This window comes from Staurois parvus, unplaced genomic scaffold, assembly GCF_062004578.1.
Source record: "Staurois parvus isolate SC_StPar_1 unplaced genomic scaffold, SC_StPar_1.0 ptg000344l, whole genome shotgun sequence".
Taxonomy (NCBI): Eukaryota; Metazoa; Chordata; class Amphibia; order Anura; family Ranidae; genus Staurois; species Staurois parvus.
Window position 1 is genome coordinate 3,358,915 of NW_028318140.1, and position 7,887 is coordinate 3,366,801.

A 7,887-nucleotide genomic window follows, 5' to 3' on the forward strand; every position below is an offset into this window, starting at 1 on the left:
AGCTATAGGTGCAATGGGGCTCCATTCCGTTACTAAGAGTGAGGTAGTGCAGATACACTGGACAGGTGGAGAGGGCATCAGCTCTTCGTATCTCTCCGTAATGCAACAAGTGACAGTAATGGTGTATATTGAGTAGGGGCTCAAGAGAGTTACCAAGAGTTCAGTCATCTAGGTATGGCCATCTTTGAGTTAGAGGTCCGCCTTAAGGTGGAGGTATCCCTGAAAATGACCTCTGCCCTGTCCCAGGGCATTGGTAAGTATGGCACAAGCAAAGGTACCCCATGTGTAAAGCAGTGACCCTGTTCTAGGTGCCCAGTATAGCTCAGACGATCCCACCCCATAGGCCATAGTAGGCCTCCCATGTGACCCACATTTGACACCCAACAAGGAGGGGAACATGGAGACAGTGTCACCTGCCTGCCCTACAGACAAACAAACACACAATGATCAATATTAAGATTAAGGATAGGCAAATGTGTCTGGGTGTCTGGGCATATGGTTACCTGGATTTCTGCAAAACTGTCAACTTAAAATTGAAATTTGTAAACTTAAAACTGAAAATCAATTCTGGCCATTTTTAAGTCAAACATTCAAGCAACATAGCAACATAAATTTGATTTTTTTTTTAAATACTGTGCAGCAGGGTCCACCTTTTAATGCACCTTGAGTGTAACAGGAAAAACACCAATCCTTTAAATTTGATACTTGGGAGATGCTTTTAAGCTGTATGTGGTGTTATGGAACAATCGAATGCTCATAAACAGTTCCAGTGAATCTGTATTCTGACATCACATATTTTACACATGTAATTAATATTTTTTACTTTATTTTGTTGCTGCTGTTGCTGTTACTGTTACAAAACAGTTTTGGTTGTGTTTAAAGATGTAATAAGCTGATAATGGTCATAGCAGAAGGCCAGGAGAGGTGGTAGAAGCTGGTAATGATGATAGTGGCAGACTGGCATAGGTTTCATGAGCAGGTAATGGTGGCAGGCCAGCAGAGGTGGCAGGAACAGGTATTGGTGTAAGGGAGCTTTTTTTTGGCCTGGATGGCAAAGAAAAATTTACAAATCAACCCATACAAGACCTGACTTGGGCTGAAACAATCTTCTGATATATGTAATATAAATGAAACTGCTGTATACAGTATATATTTCACAAAGTGCACACATACTGTATGTAGTAAAGATAAAATTGCACATTAAAAACATGGTATCATTTTAGGATCATCATGACATTACCTGCTACTCTTCACATATTACCACTGGTGGTATATTACAAGATATGACATCATCAAAATATACAGGATCTTATAAGTCTTGTCCCAATTTTGTGTTACATTTTTTCGTAAACTTTATATATGGATACTTCATTAAAATGGTTTAAATATCCACATCATAATTTGCAAACCAGACTTCAAAAAGTCCTTTTTTAACAGTACTTAGATATGCCAGGAATCAAGCAAACATCTTCTAATTAAGGATCCTTTATCAGTACTAACGATACATCAAAAAGTGTCTTCCGTGTGATTTCTTAGTTAACAGAAAATGATGGAACATCTGCCAGATATGATACTTGTGGCTATAAGGACTATGTTCCAAACATCTCTTCTCAACTATGTGGCCTTAAGGATTAAAGATAATATGTATATATAAAGATGCACAATCAATCATTGATTTACAATTACTAGATGGTGGATGTTTTTTTGCTCAACAAATAGAACTGTAGAGATTGTCATCTAAGTGAGATACTTGGAATCTCACAAGAAGAAAATGCCAGTAATTGGTACCTCAGATTTGTTGGAATGGTGTAGCAAATGTTATAGTTACTTTTTGATGTATCTTTAGTACTTGTAGACAGGTGCCACTTACTCACCCATTCCCTCCCAGGCTGACAGTATGAGAGGTGCAGTTTGACATCGGCTCTCCTCTCAGTTGTGCTATGGGCTGCTCCGAACCCCCCACCACACACATACTCACACCACACACACACATTAGTGCAGTGTGTTTTCTTGTGCTGCATCTCCTTTTTTAACCCCTTTGCATCTCAGGAGACTGTGACAAGCTAGAGGAGCACTGGATGTATACAAAAAACAACCACAAACCCACCCAGCACACTACAAGTCCCAGCCTTCAAATTCCAATGTCCAATAGTCTGTAGACATGGGGGGAGCAGGTTTGACAAAGAAGATGTGTCCTTTGAGAAATGTTCTCCCCCCCCTCTCCTTCTACAGTGTTAGGAGATCCACAAGGTAGCATCAGTGGTACTAGCTGTTAGTGGGGTTTCACAGCTGTCAAACTCACTCCTTTGCTATGCCGACTGAATGATTCCAAATGATTACCTACTTCACATACTTGGAATTGTTCCACTGTTGCAATCTGCAACAGAACTGTGTCAAGAGTTTACACTTTATGGAGATCCACGGGCAGTGTCAGCGATGTTGACCGTTAGTGGAGTTTGACAGCCGTCAAACTCACTCCTTCATTATGCTGGCTGAGGAATTCTGAATGGTCACCTACGTCACACACTTGGAATTACTTTTATGTTGCGATCTGCACCAGAGCTGTTTGACAAGAATTTTATATGTGAGTGTATTATTTTTTATATTGTTTAATAAAACTACATGTATTGCTAACGGAGATCCCGCGTTGCTGTTCTTTTGTTTTTTTCGGATTGTGTGTATAGCAGCCGAATCCTTTATCAAGGTTACAATAGTTCAAAGAGAGATCACACAAACACTTGTAGGTAAAATCAAACTGTGTATAATATTTTATTAAATAATAACAGATAAAGATAACAAACGTAATAGTACTTTAAAATGTGACAAGAATACTTAGCTATAGATACCTTTCCCCTGTCTTTGCAGCTTGGAACGATGATCAAACCAGGCGCATGCTTACCCTGGTATGGGATTACTAACCACTAAAGTTTTGGCTGTTGTATATCCTGGACTAATGGACATTTGTCACCAAATTTAACTCTTGTCAAAGTAAGGTTACCTTTTAACTTCCCTAGCGGTCTGATTATGTCCATATTTCTGTGCTCAAAGTGGCACATTTTTTTGCATGGAAATATGTATTTTTTTTATTATAGGCCTGTAATATTTAGGAATAACTCACTGAAATCTGTCCGAACAAGAGTCTAGTAAACATCCCAGGTATGTTGCAATTTGAAACACAAAATCATAAATTATAATTTAATAAATAATCATAAAAAATAATAATATAATAATAATAAATTTAATTCAATAATGTAATCAAACCAAAAACACTGAAATTTGAAATATAGCGCTAAGTTCGCACATCACTGAGCAAAGTCGCAAAATCGTTTTCAGTGTCTGATGACGAATTTCCCCACAAATCATTATCACTCAATTCTGCAAGTGGTTCTGATTTACTATCGCTGTTCTCTAGCTGGTGTAAAACCGCTTTTGACCTAAAGGGACACTTTTTGGACGCCATGGACGTTTCTCAGTTTACAGGCAAAAAGAACAGTAAAAATGCAGGCAGGGCACAGGACAAAGCACTAGGGACAAAATGTATGTGAAATGCTTTGATACAGTAATGTTTTACTATGTGATTTTAGTGTATTGAGTGAATGTCACTTTTTGTTATTTTCAAATTTCCCGCCGGTTCCGTCCCCCGTGCATCCCGACGTCGCAGGGGACGGAACCCAGATGACAGATGCCGGCATCCGCCAGAGGACATTGCCGGGGACACTGCAGGAGGGACATCGCAGGAGTGCAGGACAAGGTAAGAGAAGAACAGATCTCGGAGCAGCATCGCATGGTGAGCCTGAGTGTAGCTCGGGGTTACCGCATTTGGTACTGAAACTTTACCCCGAGCTACACTCGGGAATACCGTCAGGGAGGCTACAGAAGATAGCACACATTCCTTGGTCAGTTCATAACAACATTCTTATAGTATGAAATCATTTAAGGTAAAAACCATCCTTATATGTACTTATTTGGCCCCTTAACCAGGTTTTAGAGGCATTCTTATACATTAGTAAGCCACAATCAAGAAAAAATGAATTTCTCCATTAGGCGCTCATCTTTCATATCACTACAGGGGCTGCTGCTGAATTAGTGGATTAATGTAAATTCCTGCTCACTCTTCTCTCCCCCTCCCTCCTGGCAGAGCATATCGGATCCAATGAGAGGAAAGAAAAGAAGTTGCCAATGAGAGACTCAGAGATGACCGCTGTGCAGGAGCTGAGGGTTATGAGAGCTGTGGTCTAAAAGGGAGCACTGAACTATACTTGCAGATGAAGACTAATGACTGCTGGACTTTAATTCCCACAATCCCCTGCACCATAGGAGGAGAGATTCACTGTTTTTCCCTGGCAAATCTGCAGAGCTGGGAGCCCTGGGAGGAAAGCAAATGCCACAGATCCACAGCCAGGGTCTGTTCCCCACAGCTGACAACCTGGACCCATTAAAAAGGAGCTAGGAGGTCATGTTGCTTTGTCTGTTCCTCTCAGTCAGAGAAAGGGGACAGACCTGCACCTAATCCTGCAGGAGCTGCCTTCAAAGACTGAGTTGAGAGAAAGAATTGCTGTATTTTCAGGGTCCAAACTAAGATTACAATCTGTGTGAGGATCCGGGACCTGATCGCTGGGAATCGCAAGTCACTGGGAGCAGAGTAGGCGCCTGCCAGGAAGAATTGAGCTGAACTACATGCCCTAACGACCCGCCACACACATGGTTAGCCAAAACAGAGATTGTTCCTTCTTAGCGGCTAGCCTTTTTAGATTGATTAACAATCTACTCTAGAAATGCATACAACCACCCACTGCTGGGGTTGTATGCACATAGTGTACACCAGGACTCTTTTTTATTCCTCTGAACTGGTTGATATTGTGTAGCGACTCTAGTAACCTGGTTAAGATTTAAGTCAACAGCTATAGTTTCCTTAAGTGCAAGTTAGTGATTCATTGCCCTTTTTGTCTATTACAGTGCATTTCTAAGTTAATTGTTTTGCACCAAATTGTATTCAACTGCATTAATTAATTCTATTGATTTTTCTCAAGCTGTTTGTGAATTAATTCCTGTGCATTCTTAGAGTGGTAGTCTGCTAATCCTTAAATCCAAAGGTGAAAATAGTCTTCAGCACATGACCAAATGAGTCAGTGGGAACCAAGCAGTTTAGAGTATGCATCATCAGCATCAGAAGCTCCTTTGGGAGTAAGCGCTACATACTGATCAAGGATCCTCTATAAGAAGGTTTGCTCAATTCTTGGCATTAAAAAGTACTGTTAAAAATGACTGTTTGAAGTCTGATTTGCAGTTTATGATGGGGATATATACACTGTTTTAATATACAGTATGGTTTATGTAAATATTTAGCACAAAACTGGAATAAGACTTCAAAGATTTTAGCTATTTTGAAGATATTAAAATATCCTGTTGGTAGTAATATGTATAGACTAGCAGGTGATGTTATGATAATCTTAAAATTATACCATGGTTTTCAATGTGTAATTTTGTCTTTAATAAATACAGTATTTAAGTATTATATAAAACATATACATAGCAGTTTCATTCCCTTTTCTGTTTTGTGTTTTCAATAAGTATTACATATATGAGCAGGTTGTTTGAGCCCAAGTCACCTATTTTATTGGGCTGATTTGCTAGCTGTGAGTTTTGAGGGTTCCCTTCCTTTATTTAGATATTTCATTTAGTACAGAATGAGACCTAGAGACAATAGTCTTTATTTCTTTTGGCTCAAAAAAATTTCCTCAGTAGTATCAGGTGCAGGGGTTTTCTAAGAACTGCTGAACCAGAACTTTTTAATAAAAATGCCTGCTCTACTGAAGGCCCTCTCAGATAGCATGCTATCTGCATGACAAGTCAGAAGCTCCAGCATATACTCTGCAAGCTCCAGACAGTTTTGAGTTTTGAAAGCTGAGCATTTATGGGGGCTCAGCATGCACAAACATGACAGTTTCCAGTTTTCAATGGTTGCTAAGGAAGCAGCAGGTGCTTGCACCCACCACATCCTTACCAGCTACTGACATCACCCAGTGCATTTACTTATATGGCTTTTAATCCCCGACCACATAAGCAAAAGGATGGGAATGGGAAGGGGTTACATCATTGCCCAAATATGGTCATTTGGCCATATATGAGCAATGATGTCACCACTATCATTATTTCTTCCTTTGTATAGGGGATAACAGCTCGGTAAGCTGTCATTCAGCTATGGGTAGCAGTAGGATCTGTTGTGTGTGCTAATTGTTTTTGCAAGTCAGAAGACAATGGGCATCCTGAGTGATGAAAAACTTACAACAAAGGACTTTTTTGGGGGATTGTCAAACATTTGATAATGGTGATACCTTTTGATGTGAATAAGTAGGGATATCTCACACTTTTTGTTTTTTGGGGTTTTTATGTGTGGAGATCCCCCTTAAAATCCATACCAGACTCTAAGGGATTGTTATAGTCTTCCTGGAGACCTCAAGCATTTTTTTTTTTTTGTGTAAGGTGTTTCCCACTGACACTGTCCACTCTTCTTTTTTCGAGCACCCCCTCAGCAAGCTTTGTACTAAGGGGGCACCCTTGTGGGTGCACTCCTGAGCCAGGCTGTGTGCATCCACAGTGTGAGCAAGCCATACCCCAACTCCCTCCTCACAGGAGTTTGAGTGACAGCAGCAGGAATCTATGGCTCTCATTGCCTTTGTCTCCTGTGAGACCAGGAAATGGAGGTGCAGTGCTGCAGCCAAGATGGCGCTAAAGAGGTGATAGATGTCAGGTAAGTGTTTAGGGTCAGGGGGGAAACAGTTACTGGGGCAAGGAGTGCATTAAGGTGAAAAAAGTTTAGAGTTTAGAATCACTTTACTTCTTGCAGTACGATGTGCTACAGCATAAGTGTATTTAAAAAGAAATTAACAGTACACAGACCCTTCAAAAGATCCCCCAAAACACATGGCAAACCCTTGGAGCCTCGAAAGGGTCTGTGTGTGATTTTCTTTTGTTTTTTTTTCTTAACAAGCCAGGAAAAAAATGTCCTTTGCAAGTAATTTTAAACACTTTTTTCCTTTGTAAATGTCAGTGCTGCTGTAGCATTTTCTATACATCAGAGATGTAACCCTTCACAGGCAGGACTAGGGCACCCATATACATGTTATTTAACATTATAAATTAGCATTTTTATTTTGACAAGTTCAGCTCCCACTGATTTCAGTGGGATTTGGTATCCAAACTTGTTTGTCGAACCCTGCTTGAACTGAACCCAGGGCAGTTCATCTTATCCCTATTGAAGAGAATCTACATCAGCTCTGAACACCAAGCAGTCTGCAGTTTATGGTTGACGTATTGCCTGTGAAAAGCTGAGTCTTTCCACTGTGGTTGGAAAAATTACTTAAATGCATAGCTAAGGCAGCCATCACCATCAATGCTCTTCCCTTCAAAGCTCTGAGTATTGAGTGAACAATGGGCATTACTGAGAATTCTACCACTATCTGGAAATGCAGCCAAATGGCTTTTTCACAACACCTCTTCTAAATGGTGCATTGGATTAGATGTGCCTTTTTCCACTTGTATCGTGGATCCAGAAGGGTGGTAATCTATTAATGGTCCCTCTCCCTCCTAGCCTGAATCCTGGGGTCCTTACACAGACATTTCTGCATGAATGAGCCAATTTGCTGCAAATTGCTTGCAGAAGAGAACCCCGAGCCTGGTATGTCCCTGAGGACAACAGTGTTGTCAAAAATCTCACCCCACCCATGTACAAGGTTGAGGTTTAGGAGAGGTGAAAAGTCTCTCTGAAAGCCTTCCTCATTTCCTCCTCCTCTTGCTTAATAGCAATCAAACCCTCCTTTTTGTATGCCTTCTCTGCTTCCTGCTGTCTTTGCCTAACAGGGATGTAGACACACACAGTGCAGTGTG